Below are 22,393 nucleotides of genomic sequence, written 5' to 3' on the forward strand. Positions count from 1 at the left end.
CCTCCCCAGGGAACTGTCCCTAATAAACTTTGCTATGTCTCTTCTCCTGGCTAGTTTTAATATGAGCCAAGGGAAAGATTTCAGGAGAACACGAGTTCTTTTCTGCCTGGGCTTGCAAAATTGCCTTTTGCTGCAGATGCGTCTGTTAGTAATGATTGAGACAATCTGTGTGGTGTAAGACAACTTGCCAAATGGTTACTTTGAAAAGATCCTCTTCCAAGGCTCTTTGAACCCTCAGCACCTTTCTGTGACAACAGGATCTTTAATTTAATGACCGCAGGAGGTGAGATGATGTCTTCTCACTGGCATGACTATCCTAAACATCACTTATACCTTGGAGCCACGAGGACCTTGAGGACTTCAGGGACCCCAAAACTATAATTACTACTTGGGGACTACTTGGGTTTCAAGTACCATTTCAAATTCTCACCTCCCTTGAGGGGGCCCAGGATGATTGACTTTGATAAAGATCCTCTTCGAGAGGACTAGAATCCGTCAGCACTCCTTACATGGCCAAGAAGACCTCAAATCTAAGCCAAATTTTCAGGAGGCTGAAAACCTCAGAAAACCCCTAAATTGTTTCTCTAACCCATTTCTCCTCTTATCTTTGTACTTTAGTCTGAGCATTAAATCAGCAGGGTTTCCAGCTAGCGATTTAGAGAAGCCTGGATATGAACAACTGACCCCGTGGGCTCACAACAAAACCAGTGTCATCTTTGGGTGTCCCATTTCTTTTGTAGCTCTACTTGCCAAGTATTAGCTGATACCTAAGGCCACCCTGTTCAAGCCAGGGATTACAGACTCTAAGGAGTATACGGTGACATGCCGGGAGAACAAGAAGCCACAGGATAAACATGGTACATTTTCCTGGAATGCCAGTAATAGAGGAAATGCCATTATTTTAGATCATTACAAAGTAGGGTAGATGCAAACTTGGAGTAAAATGTAAAATTCATGGACTTTTAAAATAAATCTTAAAACTGCAAATAATTTTGAGCTCAAGGCAAGATCTTCCAGCTTTTTCCCCAGATCTCAGGGGTCTGATGTTTATCTCCCTGCTCCCTTATGACCATTTTGATGGGTATTTGAGAAAAAAACTCTCTTTATATACCTCTCCCAGAGCCCAAAGGCATTTTTAAGATACTTCTAATGAAAAAAATAAAAAGCGAATTAAGGAAGAAATAGAGGAAAAAAAGAAAAGAAAGAAGTCCTTACAGAAGTCTTCGTGTATTTGTGTATTTCCTTGATACACCTTATTTTATGAAGGTGTGAGGTCCAGAAAGGTTGACTCATTTGCCCAATATCACATGACCTTAAGTGGCAAGGCCATGGCTGGCAATGAGTAGAAACAATGAGATATGGAGAGTCTTTTCCAAATCCATGCCATTGCCCACAGTCAACCACACACCAACCTTTGCAGAAGTACCTGCTGGATTTATGCCCACCGATGGGGGCTGCAGCTCTCCCAGCCTGCCCAAGGAAGCATCCCTTCTATGTCCCTAACACTAGCCACCTACCAGACTCAGGTTTATTTTATCAGGCAATAGTTCTCTTTTTCTCTGGTTTTAACGAAATATAATTGACATACAACACTGTATTGTTTTTAGATGTACAACATGATGATTGGATACATGTATATATTACAAAATGATTATCACACTAAGTTTAGTTACCATCCATTGCCTCACATAGTTACAATTTTTTCTTCTTGTGACAATAACTCTTAAGATCTACTCTCTTAGCGAATTTCAAAAATATGATAAAGTTATTTTTAACTTTCATCACCATGCTGTACCTTAGATCCGCAGAACTTATTTATCTTATAACTGGAAATTTGCCCCTTTTGACCACCTTCCCCCAATACCCTCTTCCCCTAGCCCTTGTCTCTGGCAACCACCACTCTATTCCCCATAGAGGTAAGATCATACAGTATTCGTCTTTCTCTGCCTAACTTATTTCACTTAGCGTAACATCCTCAAGCCATCCGTGTTGTCTCAAATGGCAGGATGTCCTTCTTTTTATGGCTCAATGTATAGACAACTATATACACACACAGATGTATGCATAGGGCACATTTTCTTTATCCATTCTTCTACAAATGGACACAGGTTATTTCCACATCTTGACTATTATAAATAATGCTGCAATGAACATGGTGATTCTCAGAAGGTATTTCTGCTGACCTCAATTCATCCCTCCAACCAGACTGGGGATAGTTTTAATGAGACAGACCTGCTATTCTTGGTCAGTAGAAAGGATGCCTTTGATGGAACCACTTGGAAATTAAATATGAACAACCCGAGGATGTGTGAACATGTTGGCTCTCAGTCTCTGGTTCTCTCTTATGTCCCTCTCTGGGTCTCTGAATTGTGAATCTACCATTCTGTTTCTTCCTCAGTTTTTATTTCTGTCTCTGTATCTTTGTTTCTGATGATTCTCTATGTCTTTCTCTTCTACCCATTTTCTCTCTATTCAATTTGAAAAATTGTATCACTTGCTTACAAGCCTGAGGATGTAAGCATCACAATATGTAATTAAAATATGTAATGCAACTGACAGCCCTGGTATCTTGCTTGGTTTGGTTGCATATTTATTCATTTATTTAATAATTGTAACTTGATTTGAAATATTTCAGCCTTGGCTGTGAGATACTCTGCATGTGCTGCTTAGTTTAATTTTCCACTCTAGGAGCTATCAGTGGTCTTATCCACACACTTGGAGTGCTCAGTTAGCATCATATCTGAAAGGACCTCTGTAGAAGCACCTTCTTTCTGGGACACCCCTTTCTGGGACACTGGGTGGCTCAGTTGGTTAAGCATCCAACTCTGGCTCAAGTCATGATCCCAGGGCTCTGAGATCAAGCCCCGCATTGGGTTCCCTTCTCCACAGGGAGTCTGCTTCTCCTTCTGCCCTTCCTCCCACTTGTTCTTTCAATGTCTCTCTCTCTCCCTCTCTCAAATAATAAATAATCAATTTCTTGCCCCATTGGTGGGAATGCAAGTCAGTGGAGCCACATTGGAAAGCAATGTGGAGATTCCTCAAGAAATTAAAAATAGAGCTACCCTATGACCCTGCCATTGCACTACTGGGTATTTACCCCAAAGATACAGATGTAGTGAAAAGAAGGGCCATCTGTACCCCGATGTTCATAGCAGCGATAGACAGTCACCAAACTGTGGAAATAACCCAGATGCCCTTCAACGGATGAATGGATAAAAAAGATATGGTCCACATATACAATGGAGTATTATGCTTCCGTCAGAAAGGATGAATATCCAACTTTTGTATCAACATGGACAGGATTGGAGGAGATTATGCTGAGTGAAATAAGTCAAGCAGAGAGAGTCAATTATCACATGGTTTCACTTACTTGTGGAACATAAGGAATAACACAGAGGACATGGGGCGATGGACAGAGGAGTGAGTTGTGGGAAACCGGGGTGGGAGAGGAACCATGAGAGACTGTGGACTCTGAGAAACAAACTGATGATTTTGGAGCGGAGGGGGGTGGGGGGTTGGGTAAGCCTGGTGGTGGGTATTAAGGAGGACCCGTATTGCATGGAGCACTGGGTGTGGTGCCTAAACAATGAATCTTGGAACACTGAAAAAATAAAATAAAATTTAAAACAAAATAAATAAAAAATATCTTTATTTAAAGTGCTCTATCTCAATTGGTATGCAAGGTTTTCCTAATTAGCATAATGAATTTTAGAAATCTTTAAAATGACTTTATTTAAAGCCATTAACTGAGTTAATAGCTTTTTAGTTAGTATATTACAAAACCTTCCACATATTTACAACACTACTCTTTAAATACATCATTTTTCAGAAGTGGAATGTGAGGCTTTATTGGTGAAATTAAATGAATTCAAGAAGTACAGCTTGGCTAAAACATTTAATTGCCTCCCATCTTTGTGTAAAGAGTATCAGAATCCAGCTAGAGCGGCAGCCTATCGTTTTGAGACGGGGCTGGGGCTTGACCTCGGAACAGCCCCAGGTCCAGCTACCGGCCAGAGGATTTCCAGTTGCCTGAACTGTAGGAGAACAGAATCTTGCCTCTGGACTATTGCCATGGCCACCTGAAGCAGACCTTCCACACAGGTGGGGACAGACACAACTAAAAGGACAGAGGCCTGGGATGTCACTGTGTTTGCAGAGCTGGTCATTTGAGCTACTGTATGCCTGCCTGCTCATGCAACTGATAAACCTTCCTTGTGGGGCCAGAATTTTCTTGAGATCTGCTTCCATTATAACCCAGTAGAAAGCCTGGGAGGGAGGAATTAACTCTCACTCTCTCTCGTCTCAAATATCTCCACAGCTTCTGTCATCTACCAACAGGACTTCAGAGTTGTGCGTTAAAAATTGGCTTAGGTCAGTTCAGAGCAACAATATAAGAAATAAGCAAGGGCAGTTTTGTTTCCTATTTCTGGTGCCTCCAAGGGACTCGGAACGGTACTCTCTGGGGAGAGTGATAGGACAGAACTCTGCACTAAGAGGCTATGACGGGCATCTTGGCTCACCATCTCTACCATGAATTGTCCGGATGACCTTGGGCTAGTCATTTAACCCTCTGAATCTCAACTGTTGCATCTGTAAAACAGGAATAATTGCTTACTTACAGCCATCGAGTTTTAGAAGTTATTATTCAAAGAGGTGGCAACTTTGCCTTTGGAGAACAGTCACCTTCCACAACTTGAAAATTCTCCAACTCTTTTTTAATTATTGGAGATTCTAATTTTTGTGAGTAGCTATAATATACTGAGCTATAGTCACATGCCACACAATTCAGACATTTAAAGTATACAACTCCATAGTTTTTACTATATTCAGAGTTATGTGTGATTATCACCACAATCTCCGAACATTTTATCACCCCAAAAAGAAACCCCATATCCTTTAGCTATCACGGCCCGGGGTCCCCGTCAAGCCCCTCTGCATTAGACAATCACTGATCTACTTCCTGTCTCTACTTTCTGATATCCTTGATATTTCATAAAAATGAAATCATATATTATGCAGACTTTTATGATGGGCTTCTTTTCTTCTTTTCTTAATATAATGTTTTCAGAGTTCATCCATACTATAGCATCTGTCAGTACTTCATTCCTTTTTATGGCCAAATAACTTTCCATTATATGAACGTAACACATTTTATTCATCCATTCATCAGTTGATGGACATTTGGTTTATTTCTACCTTTTAATTATTTAGGTAATGTTTCTATGACCATTTCATGTGCAAGTTTTTGTGTGGACGTATGTTTTCACTTCTGAGTGTGTGTCTATGAGTGAAATTGCTGGGCTCTACTGTATATGATATCTCTGTGTTCTACCCTTTGAGGAACCAGTAGATACTGTTTTCCAAAATGACTGCAACACCTCACATTACGATGTATGAGGGTCCCAATTTATCCACATCCCGATGATACTCGTTATTGTCTCTTTTTTATTATAGAGAGTGTGACATAATATCTCATTCTGGTTTTGATTTGCATTTCCCTGATAGCTAATGATGTTTAGCATTTTTTCTTACAGTTTTTGGTCTTTCAGTTCTCTTCTTTAGAAGGATGTCTACTCATGTCTTTGGCCCGTTTTTACATCTGACTTACCTCGTTCTGAACTGCCAGAATTCCTGATGTATTCTACATACAAGTCTCTCATCAAATCTATGATTTGGAAATATTTTCTCCCATTCTGTTGGTTGCCTTTTCACTTTCTCAATAGTGTACTTTGACAAATAAGTTTTCAGTGTTAGAGAAGTCCAATTTATCTATTTTTTCTTTTGTTGTTTGTGTTTTCAGTGTCTTTTCTAAAAATCCATTGCCAAATCCAAGGTCACAAAGACTCCATGTCTTCTTCTAAGAGGCTTATTGTTTTAGCTTTTACATTTAGGCTTTTGATCCATTTTTGGTTAATTTTGTATACAGTGTAAGGTAGAGATCCAACCTCACTTCTTTGCGTGTACCAGCACCATTTGTTGAAAAGTCTATTTTTTCTCCATTAAATGATCTTGGCACTTTAATCATATATCAGCTGGCCACAGATCTGTAGGTTTACTTCTGGACTCTCATTTTCGGTCCATTGGTCAATATGTTAGTTCTTCTCCCAGGACTGCACTGGCCTGATTACTGGTGCTTTTTAGTAAATTTTGCAATTGAGAAGCACAAGCCCTCCAACTTTGCTCTTCTTTTTCGAGACTGTTTAGATTATTCTGTGTTCCTTGTATTTCCATATGAATTTTCAAATCCTTTTTTAAATTTTGAAAAAAAGAAAACTATTCTAGTATTTGTGGGCTGTAACATCTATAACTGGGTTTTGATTTTTGCCTTCTGGAGATTTAAAAGCAAAGAAATCCAAAATGTCTATAGTTCTGTGGCTTTAATATAGTAGGAATTCCCCCCCTCCTCCAACAAGCTCATCCAACTGAACATTCTTTAAATTTCCTCTTGCACTAGTTATCTTCTCATTCTCTAATGAGACCCTTTAAAATTGTTCAGCTTGAGAAGTTTTGTCTGCTAAGAATGATCTCAGACTCTTGGTACATCTTCCTTAATTCGAAGCTTCTAGAGGTTGTCACTGGTGCGTCAGAGAAGCAGGGGCAACGAGCAAGAATTCGCCCAGTCTCAATTCAGCAATCTGAAGAAAAAGAAAACTCAGGCACCATTCTCTGAAACTGCTCTCTTGTTTAAAATTCTCCATCCAGGCATCACCTAATAAAAAGCTGTATGCCCTTACCCCCCCCTCTTCCACCCCCACTGAGTAATGCAATGGTCTCAAGAATCCATATAAAAACCCCTCTCAAATGAGCACATTGAGAGGCAAAGAAAATGGTGTTGAAAGCAAGGGAGGCCTGCAGAGAGAGGGGAGGAAAGGATAGAGAGCAAGATCAGGGCAGAAACCAATAGCAACAAGGAAGGGAAGAGAATGAGGAGGGGAAGGGGAATGGGAACTCAGAAAGGGGGAGAGAAGCATATGGCAGGTATCAATTATTTACCATTTATGAACAATAAAAAAATGCACTTTAACTACAGGAAGAGCACCAAATCTACTCAATAACCATTTAAAAGAATATGGAAATAAAACACAGCCATTTAAAGGGCTGTAATAAATGTGCAATGCTCTTTGTAATGCCCCTAAAAGAATACAAGTGTTAAGCCTTAGTAAATTACACTTAAAAGTACGTGTAACATAAAAATGAAATTAGGAATACAAATAACCTCACACTTAGGCATTTTTTTCAAAGTCTCTTCAAACAGTTAATTGGAAAAGCCTCTAAGGAGCATAACTTTTCTTCTCTCATATTCTCTTCTCTTAACAATAGAGCCACGCGAATGGCAGGAACAAATAAACATAGATGATCCAGAATGCATGAAAGGGCTGCATGAAATCGTCTGCCCTAGAAAAAGAAAGGAAGAAAATAAATAGAAGGCACTGCCAGAATTTTTCCTTTCACTTCTCTTTTAAAGATTTATTTATTGGAGAGAGAGCACGCACGAGTGGGGGGGACCAGAGAGAAAGAGGGCCAGAATCCCAAGCAGACTCCACACTCAGCATGGACCCTGACACAGGACCCGATCTCATGACACCAAGACCATGACCTGAGCTAAAACCAAAAGTCAGACACTTAACCGACTATGCCAACCAGGCACCCCCAACTTCATTTTTCAGAGGACCAGATGAAACCCTTTAAACAAGGGTCACAGGGGCACCTGGGTGGCTCAGTGGGTAAATCCTCTGCCTTCAGCTCAGGTCATGATCTCTAGGTTCTGGGATCAAGCCCTGCATGGGGCTCTCTGCTCAGCGGGGAGCCTGCTTCCCCCCCCCTCTCTGCCTGCCTCTCTGCCTACTTGTGATCTCTGTCAAATAAATAAATAAAATCTTTTTTTAAAAGGGGGGGGGTCACAAAAATATGCAGATGGCATCACGGCCTGTTTCCCAAATGTACATTTTAATAGCTTCAATATTCTCCTGAAAATGCAATAAGTCAAGGAGGAAATGCTATTAACTTCATGTGCCCATTTTTCATGAATGTCTGCTGTGTCATATAGTCACATTTCCAGTAAACCAGTCCCAGCATGGTCCAGCCTTAAAGGGGAGAGGATCAAAGAGTTTGGTTCTAAGATGACTGCAGCCATTAGATACCGGAGCAAAGCAAGGAAGTGGGGTGGGGTGCAGCTGCTGGCAGAATTTGCTCTGTTCCAGCCTGTAAATTCCACATACAGGTTCTAGACACAAAGAAGAGTTCTCGCCTCAATCAATGAGTAGCACATTGTCTTTTCAACCTACCCAGTCAGTCCCCAAATCTCTCCCATATTTGGGACAGAACACATGACACCCACACAATTTCATCAATATTACAGCCTGGATTGCCCAAGAAGCCAACTCTGAGACAGAGATGAGTATACAGGACATTCTTAGGGTGTGCTCTTGGGATCCAACACCTGTGGAAGAGATGGAAAGGTCGTAAAATTGGGCAGAGGGAGAAATTGGACTATGGTGCAGTTTCATTGGACAGCTCAGCCAAACTTCTGGGAAATTTGGAAGATGGCCTGATCCCTCAATGTTGCCCCCCGTGATGGAGAGGGCCCCCACTATCCCTTCAGCACAGGGCATTAAATGCAGCTCCCCAGGAAGGGGCTTGACCTCGTCCAAGGCTTGTCACCACATCTGGGACAACCCAAAAGGGACTGAGAACTGAGGGCAGCTGCCTGCAGCACGCTCGTCGCTGGGGGTGTGGGATCTTCAGTCCTGAGAACGGATCTCCCGGTCCACTGCAGTGAGTCCACAGAATGGACCTTTTTTGTGTTCCTCTATTCATTCAGGAAACATTTGTGGCATCATTTTAATGGGTGAGGCACTGATCTCTGATGACTGATCACAGTAATGTTTCCAGCCTGTCTTTGGGCACAAAACACAATGAGTTTTATACTCGTTGCCTCCCTGAAGTCTCTGTGAGGCAACGCTCATCTAAGAAACAAGGGCTCATCTAAGAAAACTGACAATGGTGCAAGTAACCAGCCATTGTCTTTTACAGGCGGGCCCTCCAGTATTTATATGAGAAAGGCATCTTAAAGAGACGATGGCAAACCTCACCTAGAAATACAAACAATCCACTGACATGGGGTAACAGATGGACAGGAAACAGGGAGATGTAGGTAATGAGAAACTTCCTGAAGCTCTGTATTCTCCAACCACCCCCCATCCTGTCTTCTTTCTATCTCTGCAGATGCTGGAGGGCAAGATCTAGTCCATAAATTATTCTCTGACCCCATTTTCTAAATTTCATTAAAAACATTTTTTTCTCCTTTATCTGAAAATTCCTCTTTCAACTCCTACAAAGACACTCCTGGGTCTGTCTTATTACCCAATAAGTAACCTGCTACTGTTCGCAGGGACTGTAATCAACCCTGTGCCGCTGCCCTAACAATACACCTAAGTGTGCCGCAGACCACAAGCACTCACCCTCTTGTGTCATTTCACTTAATTAATAAGCGGAACGAAGATTTCAGAAAAGGGAAAAATTTGATTATGCAGCATTGTAATGGCACTCAAGTCGGCTGTAAAGACTGAGCGGGGTCTGCCCCTTAAAATCTCCATTTGCTCCACCATGGTGCCATGGAAATGTCAGCTCAGACCCCCCACCCCCACCCCCACCCGAGGTGACCTTTAGCTGCATCTCTCAGTAATACTAAACCATTAGTCATGCCTGGGTCAGTGATGTGTCAATAACAGAATAATTATTGAAGAAAGCCTTAAGAGGAAGGACAGCAGTCTCGATTCGGGATCAGCTCAACCCGAACCGGCACCACGGCTTGTTGACTAAATGAATGCATGTCGGATAAATGGCCCCTGTGCATCTGGAGACCTAAAGACTGTTGATTCCATTAATCCAGGGGGTTATTTGTAGCTGCTAAACACCTTTTTAGAGCAGTAAGTGGCATGCCTTTTACTCCTGCTGACTGCAACCCACTCTTCTCCAGGAGAACAAATTCACTGTACTTAATGGCTCTGGCATTTTAAAAGGAAGTCCGTCAGCAGGGCCATCCAGAACACCTGCACCTTTTGCAGGGCACTGGTTGCCAAGAGCCTCTCCCCACTCCCAGGAGAGACCATCTTGAGACCCCGAAATGAGAGATGCCTCCACATTCTATGCCAGACCTCTGAGAGAAACTAAGCGGTAAGGTGCTAATAAAAGAAATAAGGGTTATGAGAGAGGTGGTGTGGCTTAACAGTTACAGTGAGGAACACAAGACACAGACACTCACACTCACACACATACACACATACACACACACACGCACACGAAGAATGCCAGGTAAAGCCTGGAGTTCTGCCCACCACAAGCCAAGAAATTTCCAGAAGCTGGGAGAAAGACCTGGAACAGATCCTTCCTTGGCATCTTCAGAGGGCGTGTGGCCTTGCTGGCATCTTGATCTTGGACATTCTGGCTTCCGGAAGTGTGAACAATCAATGCCTGTGATTAAATCACCCAGATGCATTGTTGGAGTAGCCCAAACAAACCAAACATTGAGGCAGTAACTTGCAGCCAGCAGACCTTATATAGAGTTCTGTCCTCAGGATTTACTTGTGTCATCTTGAGCAAATTGTTTAGACTCCTTTTCCCTCTATTTCCTATAAGACCAACACAATAAATACATGGTTTACCTAGCTCACAAATTTATCATGGGAATCAAAACTTTACATATGCAAGAGCACTTTCCAAACTAACAAAGCATACATGCTATCTATATGACATTAGTGTGTCCAATCCAGCATTCTGTACGGTGGAATCTTCTACCCAAAGGTATATACAAACTGAGATCTCCAGGTTTCCGTAAAGAGAGAGCAAAAGGTGTTCCGAAAATAAATAGACAAACAAACAAAAAACACAAAAATCTCTGTCCCTTACCTTCTATGCAGTCAAGATAGATTTGAGTAGGGAACAGGGAGCCTTTGTGGGCAAAAAGGAAAAGTCAACTCTAAGGTCACTTCTTCCTAATACTTTATCCTAGGTGAAAATGACACACACCAAATAGGCACCAGCCAAGAGCAAGAGCCCAAGATCTTTCTCTCCCACTGGAGCGCAGGGTTCCGGGGAAGGAGAGAGAGCTAGGGAGAGGGGAGGTAGTGATGCAATGTAAATGCTCAATGGCAGCTTATGTACTATGAGAGTTTTTGTTAGAGGCCATACACAATATTCCTGTAATGCTTGGTTTCTTTTAATAAGCAGGTGTTTCTTCTATGTTCAGTTGCAACCAGAATAAACTCCACGGTCCTTCAACTCAGCTATTAAATGAAGTTGCACTAAAAACAACAACAGGGGCACGTGGGTGGCTCAGTCAGTTAAGCATCCAACTCACGATTTCAGCACAGGTCATGATCTCATGCGTTGTGAGATTGAGCCCTGCCTAGGGCTCCACACTCAGCAGGGGGTTTGCTTGAGTCTCTCTCCCTCTGCCCCTTCCCAAATTCATGCTCGCTCTCTCTCTTTCTCTCAAATAAATAAATCTTTAAAAACAACAACAATGAAGTCTAAGAAATAAAATGGCTTTAAAAGGCAATCCATTGATAGTATGTACTCTTGATACCATATAATGAAAATAGCACTTTACCTCTGTGATCATCTTCCTCAAAACCTGTAATCCTATCCAATCATAAGAAAAATATCAGACAAATTCCAATTGAGACATCCTACAAAATACCTGTCCAGGACTCCTCAAAACTGGCAAGGTCACTAAAAATGAGAAAAGGCTGAGAAACCGCCATCGCCAAAAGGAGTCTGAGGAGACATGACCAGTAAATGTAATGAGAGATCCTGGCTGAGATCCTGGAACAGAGAATTGGATAAAAATGAAGGAAATCTGAATAAACCATGGACTTTAGTTAATAACAATGTATCAATATTGGCTCATTATTTGTAACAGAGATACCATACTGATATATGTTAGTAATAGGGGAAAGTGGGTACTTGGTCTCAGTTTTAATATAAATCTAAGATTGTTCTCAAAAATGGAAGCCATTAAAAAATTAAAAGGGCAATCCAAACTTTGTTTTCATGTTTTGAAGAATACTAAAGGAAATTAAATTTATGACTCACAGAAATTCTTCAAAATCCCCTTTCCTCTTCTTTTCAGATATTATACAACCTATTATTTTTCCAAAGCCATTTGCTCTCTCACACCTCCCCACACGCGTGCATATACACACACACACACACGCACACACACTGTCTGGTACCTAGGAACCGTGCAAGGCTTCTTTGTCTCTCATCCTTCTTTGCTGATAAAATACTCTGTCACTGTTACCCTTCTCCAACCACATGCTCTCCCAGAATGCACCAGCTCTAAGACTTTGGCTCCCCCTAGCCAGTCACAGTCCCTCTAGAAACCTGCATGACCTCATGGTTCCCTGCACCTGTTCTTCCTTGCTGCCCACGAAAAAACAGCATGAGGAATTCCTGGAATATGTCATCCTTCTTTAGGTCTGTTGGATTTTCTAAGTGGAGATTTCTAGTGGAGAATTTGAAATAAATAAAATATTCAACCTCAATATATGATAAAGAATTTGAAAGTCAAAAAGTAGAAGTCATTAATATCATTCCCGTACTATCTACATGTTTGAACTAGTGTTGAGTTAAAAAGAAAAAAAAAGGTGCTATTTTGATAAATCTCAAAGATAAGCAGAAGTAAAGATTATATTATTTAGACATACCTAGTTAGGTGATAGAACTGTTTTCTGAAGAAGCAACAGGGCAATAAAGACAAAATTTCAGATAGTGTTTATCTTCTGGGGAAGAGGGTAATGCTCTTGGTCTTACTTTGGATGCATATTATTTTGTTTCACTTACATTTTATACACTTTGGTTTGTATCAAACAAAAATTTATTTTTTAAAGACAATAAAAACCCTAATTGGAATACCATATCAGAATACCATAAGCAGGGAAAACAATTTTGGCTTATTTAAAGAGAAAAGATAATAATTAATTAAAATTTTAAAAGATAATAATTAATATTATCTTATTAATAAGATATTTGGCGGCTCACAGACAGAGGGATCAGACACCCAGCCTTGGCGTGGGGGTGCAGCCAAGAACTCAGGCTGCAGATCTAGCCCTGAGAAGACACCACTACACATCAACATTACAGCTTACTATCTCCAAAGCCACCAACACAAGACACTGACAACAGCATATAGAACCCTGCTATGTTGCCCCCTCAGAACTGGATGGAGAAGGGAGGGAGCTGTTGCCACCAGGTGTCCTCAGGGCCCCTGTTTCTTCATACCTTCTAGCTCTAGTTTCCAGCTCTGGGTACATAAGCCTGACTGGTGGAGTCCAAGTCATCTGCCTTTGTCCTACCTGCATGGGAGGCTGGGAAAGTGCTTGGCTTCTACAGTAAAAAGCAGACTCCGCTTCCTCAAAGACTCATAAAGTAATGAAACTCCCACACAGAAACAAAAACTTGAGATTCTGGGTGTCGAAACACCTGAAAAAGTCCACTTCTTTAGCTGTTCGACACCAACATACATCCTTCTCCCCATGCATCTGCTGTATAAAAATATGACTGCTTGGGTGGCTTAGTCCATTAAGTGTCCTACTCTTAGTTTCTGCTCAGGTCATAATCTCAGAGTTGTGAGATCCAGTCCCACTTCAGCTCTGCACTCATCAGGGAATCTGCTTGAGATTCTTTCCCCCTTCTCTTCCCTCCCCCTCTGTTCCTCCTCCCTAAATAAATAAATACATAAAATCTTTAAAAATATGACTACTTAACACAATGTAACTATCCCTCATATAATCAATAAAATGTTTACCTTCTGCCCAAAATGGGACAGGGAAGGCATCCAACACCCAAAGTCTCACTGGGCCCTGGACCCAGCTTCAAGTATAAGGTGTCAGAGTGTCCATTCTTATATTAGTTCTATCATGATCTTTTCCTTAGACTTTGTAACCTCTAAATCAAAGTATTAAGCTAACTCCCACCAATATACCCCATAAACATAACAGAAGAAACAGAAAGATAAAAGTGGAAAAGAGGAAGAAAATTCAAGTATAAAAATATATGTCTAACCAAATCAAAAATACTCCAGCTGGTCATGAGTCAATAGTAGGTATTTATGACACTCCCCACTTATTCTAAGGTAGCTTTGCTTTTAGCCAGAATCTCAACTAGGGATTCTCGACTTTATGGAGCGACCCAGAGTCTTCCTCCTGAGGGAGCACAGGATGGCCTTATTTGTGGTCCTATTTGTACAGGATGATTAAGTCTTTCTTTAACTTTTACCGCTGGGTGTCTTCCTCCTTCTTGACTCCCTTGTAGCCATGATCCCATTTTCCTTCTAGAGTCAGGATCAGTCAACCCAGGATTGCCATAGCCCCCTCTTCGGGCTTTTCACCCAGTGGCGTGAAGTTGTAATTAGAGTCTCTAGATTAGCAGTGTTTTCATGAGTTTATTAGCTCTCCAGGCCTGCTATACAATTTACCACAAAGTTGGTGGCTTAAAAGAAAAAAATATATTCTCTCACAACTTCTGAAATTATGGATGCTTTTTCTGGGGATTTCTGAAATTAAGATGTCAGCAGGGCCAGGCTCTCTCCAAAGGTTCCTTGGGACTCTTCCATCTTCTGGAGGCTCCAGTTGCTGCTTGACTTAAAGCAGCATATCACCAATCTCTGCTTCTGCATTCACACGGCCTTCATCCCTTGGGTCTCTGTGTATTGAATCTCATCCTTACTTCTCTCACATGGACACTACTCACTGAATCTAGGGCCCACTCTAAATACAGATAATCTCATCTTGAAATATTTTGTGGATCATTTGTGGATAATTACATCCACAATGACCTTATACAGTCATATGTGACCAAATACAGTCATAGTCACAGTCAAATATTCATATTCACACATTCACAGTCCTAGGAGTTGGGACTTGGACACATCTTTCAAGCTTATACAATAAGGACACACAATTCTCTAACTCTGGGCTTATTCTGAGATTAAAATCATATTCTCATTCTCCAAATCCTAACCAACAATCTTCTATTCTTCTTACTCATCCTGCCCAATCTGCAAATCTTTTACCTGTCCATGGTTCTGGGTGGATCGTCATCTCAGGCTCTTTCCATCCAGAGGGCAGTGAGAGGTAACAAACAGAAACTAAGGTGCATGGACCAAATCTTCATCATCCAATGGAGATGGGCCACAAAGAGGAGATACACTAAACTTGTTGCTACTCCAAATAGATGAGACTACGAATATCCCACACGTGCGCTACTATTCAAGATGCCCTCACCCAGTCAGCAATTGTTAAAGATTAACATTTGTGAACTGCTCAGCCCTAGGACAATTACATGCTGATTATTGTGGAGACGTAAAACTAGCATACACCCCTCCCTATGGACCAGGACTTCCTCTGAATATAATAAATTTTTCTAGTATAATCATTCTGAAAAAAAGCCCATCCTCCGGTCTTGAATAATTGGAAGGATGGTTTTCAACTTCCAAATACAATCCATTTTCTGTTATATTGCATTCCATACTTCTGTTATATTGCATCTCTCTCAAAATATGCCCCAGACAAGAATTGTTGCCCACCCCCAAAATACACATTGGGCCATATTCCAGTGTCACATAATTTTGCACTAAGAAAATACTTAACTGTACTTTTCAGGTCAGCATTTTTCTTCTAATCTTCAAATTTTAGGAAAGTGAGACCTAAAATATAACTGAGACCTTTTTTGTTCCATTACTTCTGAACTGGGAAGACCTTATATACTCCTCCTTTGTATTTCTTTTTTCTTCACTAAGAAATTTGTCACTCATGCTGTTTCTCTGACAATCAATTCATTGATCTTTACTATTCCACGCCAGGAATATTTGAAATGCAAATAAGGTCACAGGTCTCTTTTCCATCAAAAAAAGGTCGTTTAGAAACACTAAAATAGTGCAGTTCTATGAATCCCCCATATTTTACTGTATGTTCATCCTAACCTTTCTTTTTCCTTAATTTTTCTTTATGTCAAAGCAGAAAAATAAACTGCTAAAAAAAAAAGCTTGTACTAGTTAATCTTTCAAAATACAGGAAATCACTATACTGGAAGAATCTTTATTCATTTGACTGAAACCCTTCAATTTCTTAGACACTAAATATCAGCAGACTTAGCAAAGCTCTTTGTATCTATCATCTACTCATGCATCATTCATGTAAAATGTGACCTGGGTCCCATTAGTTGACTAGCTGATCTGAATCTTTTGGGTTACTCAGATAAGTCATTCCTAGTGGTCCTCCTTTTAAAATTAATGGAATAGAACAGAACACATGCTACTTAAAAGAATGCCCTGCTGGGAATTTCTCACTAAAGTAAAGCTAATTCTTTTCTGTATTTCCCCCTTTCTTTCTCACTCTTATTTTCGCTTTCATTCCAAAGGACTGTATTTCTGAATTTATTTCAGACCCAGGAGTAAGAAGATCAATGTCAAGGCCCAGCTGGGACTCAACATACATGAATCTGAATCAGTAACCACCCTCTAGTACAAAGCCTTCTTCTCTCAAAGTGCTTTCTTTCTGCTCAAGGCCTTTGGTAACACCCCATGAGAACGATGACCCCGTCACTCCTTGGAAGCCCTGTTGATCAGAGCCTCATAGATAGTCAAGGCTTTCCCTATAACACCCTACACGTCGGAGTAATTGCTCATTTCCTTATTTGCCACACAATTATGACTAGCTACAGATGTAGTCATAGCTTTTAAAAATACATGTCTTGGGAGATTTAAATATGGTCACCATCCTGCTTAAAAATCCGTCAACAGCACCCCATAAATTTCCACCAGGGTTCAAATTCTGAACACACAGCATCCTCGTGGTTGGTTGCTGCTGCCTACCTTTCTACCATCATCTCTCACCTCTCCCACATGTACACTTTATTTCCACCAAGCTGCTTACTGTCTCCCATTCTTCTGCATTTATGATACCTAGGATGTTCTCGGCCCCTCTGTCATCAAGCTAACTCTTACTCATCCTCCCGTGTCAGTTCAGTCCCCAGGGAACTTTCAAAATCTACATCCTGATCTAGAAATCCCTACTCTAGGCTGTCAGTTACCTTGTACATACCTCTAATGCAGTGCTTCTCACACTGCTGTACAGAAGCTGCAAATTCACTTTCCTGTCCTATACTCATCCAGAGCTGCTTCATTCACTTGTCAATAAAATAATAACTTGACCAAGAGTTGTGTTATATTTTTCCATATCTTCAATAATGGAACTTTTTTAATTAACTAAGGGATTTATCATATGGTGCAGGCTGAAGAACAATTCACACTATTCAATTAAATGATTTATATGTAAAAGTTATTTCAGTTTTAAAATTAAAAAGTTATTTTAATTTTCCTATATGCTTCTTTAAATCCCAATGGAGACTCTGTAAAGCTGCTTTTAGCTGCTGTCTTATGATTTGGCCCCCTCAGCCAGGAGCAAAAACACCACCCTACTGCAGAATTATCATATTACTCTGTATTTTGTGCTGTAATGTCTCCCTCATATCTTCAAACATCATTGTTTTTGCCTGGTTTCAGCTCCCTCAGTGATCCTACTCTATTCCACCACTTTGCTAGTTTCTTGCTAATTCTTCCGTAAGACGAAACTCAGTTGCAAGTGTCCAAAAATGCAGGTCAGACCATCATAAACTGACAAACTAAAAAACAGGCAGGAATGATTTTCCTGGGACATGTAACTGAGTAATTAAGGGCACACAGCTAGATCCAGAGGTTGAAATGATTGCATCAGGAATCTGCCTCTTTTCCTCTTCATTGATTTTATTCTCAGTCAGGCTTTATAATAAGAAGAGATGGCCCCATATCCACACCTCCAACCTTACAAGCAAATTCCTAATAAACTGCCACATTCCTGAGAGTTGAAGCAGAAGTCCTGAAAAGAATCTAATTGGCCCAGTCTGAGTCACATGCTCATTCCTAAACCAATCACTGTGGCTAGTGGGATGCATTATTCTGTTTCCCTCTCTCTTTTTTCTTTTTACTCCCTCAATGTTCATCTATTTTGTTTCTTAAATTCCACATATGAGTGAAATCATATGATATTTCTCTTTCTCTGACTTACCTACCTCATTTAACATAATCTCTCCATAATTTGGAGTGCATGTACCCCTTCAAATCTGTGGTTTTTGTATCCTTTAGGTAAATACCTAGTAGTGCAATTGCTGGATTGTAGGGGAGCTCTATTTTTAAGTTTCTGAGGAATTTCCATACTGTTCTCCAGAGCGGCTGCACCAGTTTGCATTCCCACCATGAGTGCAAAAGGGTTCTCCTTTCTCCAGAGATGTGTTATTCTGATTGGCTAGGCTGCTCCCTCAAGTGCCAACCCTTAGAGTGAAAATAGGTGAGCCCCATTCAAAGTACAGGGACAGGAAAGGTGAATTGGGAGATATCAGAGGGGGAGATAAACCATGAAAGACTGTGAACTCCTAGAAACAAACAGAATTTTAGAAGTGACAGGGATAGGGGGATGGGTGAACCTGGTGGTGGGTATTAAGGAGGGCACATATCGCATGGAGCACTGGGTGTGGTGCCTAAACAATGAATATTGGAACACTGTATCAAAAACAAATGATGTATTTTATGGTGACTAACATAACACAATAAAAATAATTAATTAATTAATTGATTGATTAATTAACTTTTTAAAAGTACAGGGACAGGATCCTCCAGAAGACAGAGGAATTCTATCACCATAAAAAGGGAGGGGATAAAAGCATTCTGGGAAAACCAAAACTAGAGACATATCCTATATCTCCCTTCCTTACAGTGTTTCAAAAAAAAAAAAGAAAAAAAAAAGAAAGAGGAGTATTCCCTAGTACCCTCTAAACATTTCTACCAAAGAGTTCCTAATAACAAGTGTCAGTCAGGATTATACACACATAGACACACACACACACACATACACACACACACACACACACATAGAAGGGCATCTGTGCACATGTGTGTATAAATGTACATAAGCATGTACACAGGTATACATACATATATTTCTGATACCTGGTAAAGGCTCACTTCCTGGCTTGTAGGTGACCATCTTTTCCTGGAGTCCTTACATGGTACACAGCAAGCAGAGAAAGCAAGCTCTTTCATGTCTCATCTTATAAAGGCACTAATCCCACTTGTGTGGGCTCTCCCTTCGTGACCTAATTACCTGCCAAAGACCCCACCTCCTAATACTATCACAATGAGGGTTAGGATTTCAATATATGAATGGGGGGCTGCATACACATTTAATCTATAACAGGATCATATTCTTTTTTACTTCCTCATTCAGTTCTTCTCTCCCTGACACACCCAAGAACTCAATAAATATGTGTGGAACAGATAAATGAATGAATTACATTATAAGTTTCTCAGTTGTTCCATTGAATATGAATGATTGCTCTTTTTCTCTTTATGTAGCTTGTACTACATTGAGTAAGATGGTAAAGAAAAAAAGTTTTTGAACAATGCAAACATCTAGCAATCTATAAAATAACTTTCCTCTGTATAATAATATCAGTATTACAGCAATTTATATACTCAATATTATGGTCAGAATTCTCCCTTGCAATACAACTTGTAATTTTAGTTAATTTACAAATTTTTTGCATGACACTGTGCTAAGTGCTTCTAATGTTTTATCAAGAGACTAGCATAAGGAGAAGGAAAGACTAATTCAGGTATGATAGCTTTGTAGAGTGAAAGGCCTTCAAGCCAGACTTTAGGATTATTGTAGTAGTCCAGGGCTGAAGGAGGATGGTGACAGTGAAATTGAAAAGAGAGAATGGTGGCGTGCCTGGGTGGCTCAGTGGATTAAGCCCCTGCCTTTGGCTCAAGTTATGGTCTCTATGGAATCGAGCCCCACATCAGGCTCTCTGCTCAGTGGGGAGCCTGCTTCCCTCTCTCTCTCTGCCTGCCTCTCTGCCTGCTTGTGATCTCTCTTTCTCTCTGTCAAATAAATAAACAAAATCTTAAAAAAAAAAAAAAAAGAAAGGAGAGAATGGATTAAAAAGAGCAAGGAAAGAGCAGAGAAGAACTGGATTAATCAACCGCTATGGAGAGACACATTCAACATTTAAAGTGTCATGAAGAGAGAATGATGATACCTTAATGAGGCTGGAGAAAGAAGTGGGGTGGGAGATATTTTGATGAGTTAGTTTTATACTCATTAACTTTGAAGTTATAGAAACATTTAAGTCGGCAATGTCCATTAGATAGTTGATAATGCGGTAATGACACTTGGAAGTTGACTAGAGATTCAGATTGGGACATTGAAGTATGATGGGCACCAGTAAAATCCAGTTTCTTCCAAATCCTGAGCTGTGTGTCCATGTGTTTAGATGGGTCATCTCCAGAGTACCCCAAAAACAGAAGGTTCCTTCAGCCTAGGTTCTTCTTACTTTTACTTGAGTCATTTTCTACTTTCATAACCTGTAATAGGTAAAAATAATTTTTTTCAAGAAAAGAGTAGATATCATCTTCAAAACCACCATGCCTCCTCAGTTACCACTGTTTTTTTACTGTTCACTAGAGGTACACCTTCCTCAGCAAGTCTACATCAGCACACTTATCCCATTCGTGCATAATCTCTATCTATATTCTAGTTTAAGGAAGTTCATTAAGTTGGGTCAATAAATATTTGTAAGGTATGTAAAGTGGCTCAGGAATTGTATTCATATTGAGGAAAAAAAGATGATTAAGATTTACTCTATTCTCTGAAGGAATGATTAAGACCTACTCTATGCTCTGAAGGAATGAGTCTGTTAAGGAGACATGCAAACAAGTGGGGAACGATAATATGTGGAATAAAGGAGGAAGAGACTTATTGTGCTTACAGGGTTTAGGCAAGTCTTATTTAAAAAAAAAAAAAAAAAAAGGTGCCTGCAAGGACACTTGGAGACTACCAGAAGGTGAGAAGAAGCAAGTCTTTCCAGGCAAGAAGTTTATGTGGAAGGCACAAAGATGATGACCCTCATGGTCCATTAAGACAAATGAAAGAGACTCTGCTGGTGATTGACTGAGACATGTGATGTGAGCCAGCTAATGGCTGGAGGTGAGATTTAAGAACATGGACCAGAGTGCATGTCTGGATGCCTTCAGTTCGTTAAGCTTCTTCCTTCAGCTCAGGTCATGATTCCAGAGTCCTGGAATCTCCCTTTCCCTCTGCCACTCATGCTCATTCTCCCTCTCTCTCAAAAATGAATAAATAGGGGCGCCTGGGTGGCTCAGTGGGTTGAAGCCTCTGTCTTCGGCTCAGGTCATGATCCCAGGGTCCTGGGATTGAGCCCCACATTGGGCTCTCTGCTTGGTGGGGAGCCTGCTTCCCTTCCTCTCTCTCTGCCTCCCTCTCTGCCTGCTTGTGATCTCTGTCTGTCGAATGAATAAATAGAATCTTTTTTAAAAAATGAATAAATAAAATCTTGAAGAAGAAGAAGACGGAGGAGAAGGAGGAGGAGGAGGATGACAATGAGGAGGAGGAGGAGGAGGTGGTGGAGAAGGAGAAGAAGGAGAAGAAGAAGGGGAAGAAGAGATAAACCTTGTTGGTGATATTTTTAAATTATAGGTCACCAACTATGTACAGTTGAGTGCTATCACAAGTAACTCTCACATCACTCGACAGTATATACCCTTGGAGCACTGAAGACTATTTCCAATCACTGAAGTTTTCTATGAACCTTCTTGCCATATGCCACTGTCCCAGATTCAGTTTATGGAGTGGGGTCACTATGATTTTCTTGTTGATCTAACCTGTTTCCCCTCCCAATCAGAGTCCATTAGCTCGTATTCTATCTATCCTATACCCTTTAAACTCCTGTCATATATTAGGATTGTTTAACTGCATGTGACAGAAACTACTTCAGACTAGTTTAAACCAAAAAGTTGAGCTTATCTCATAAAGGCATAAGAATAGCTTACAGAAATTCAAGACAGAAATGCATCTTAGCTTTAAAAGAGAGCAGATCCAGGAACCAGAGAAACATCCAAAAGAATCTCTCCATCTCCTATATCCACTTCCATCTGTATGTTTTAAATTGAGGAGTGAAGCTAAACAGGTACACTCTGCCTCTTGGGTGTGTATGGCATGGAAGAAATGGCCACCACACAGCAAGGAAGCTTTTAATGGCCCAACTCCCCAGCAAGAATCTGTCTCTCCATCATTCTCAATTCCAGATCCCCAGGGAAGGACTCAGGTCCAGTCCATGCTAGCGGCATACCCTTGGAACAATCTATGTGACCAGGGAGTAGGGTCCCCTTGTTAAAAATGTATCGTGGGACCCATCACTGTGGCCAGCTGGGCCATTTGAGGGTTCACTTGAGCTGGGCAAATCCTCTAAGGTGGTGTCCACACAGGTCAGAAATCCT

General features: G+C 40.7%; 1 long non-coding RNA gene across 2 annotated transcripts; it reads right to left on the reverse strand.

Annotated features, from left to right (window-relative positions):
- Positions 1–4,993: 4,993 nt before the first annotated feature.
- Positions 4,994–8,506, reverse strand: LOC116597452. 2 transcript variants are annotated; one of them, XR_004288611.1, is made up of 3 exons: positions 8,286–8,506; positions 7,222–7,395; positions 4,994–6,635 (listed from the first exon to the last, which is right to left on the reverse strand). It is a non-coding gene; the product is annotated as an uncharacterized LOC116597452 (long non-coding RNA). The 2 variants fall into 2 exon arrangements; XR_004288612.1 differs by having other exon boundaries at positions 7,217–7,395.
- Positions 8,507–22,393: the final 13,887 nt, after the last annotated feature.

Source organism: Mustela erminea, chromosome 8 (genome assembly GCF_009829155.1).
Source record: "Mustela erminea isolate mMusErm1 chromosome 8, mMusErm1.Pri, whole genome shotgun sequence".
Lineage (NCBI taxonomy): Eukaryota > Metazoa > Chordata > Mammalia > Carnivora > Mustelidae > Mustela > Mustela erminea.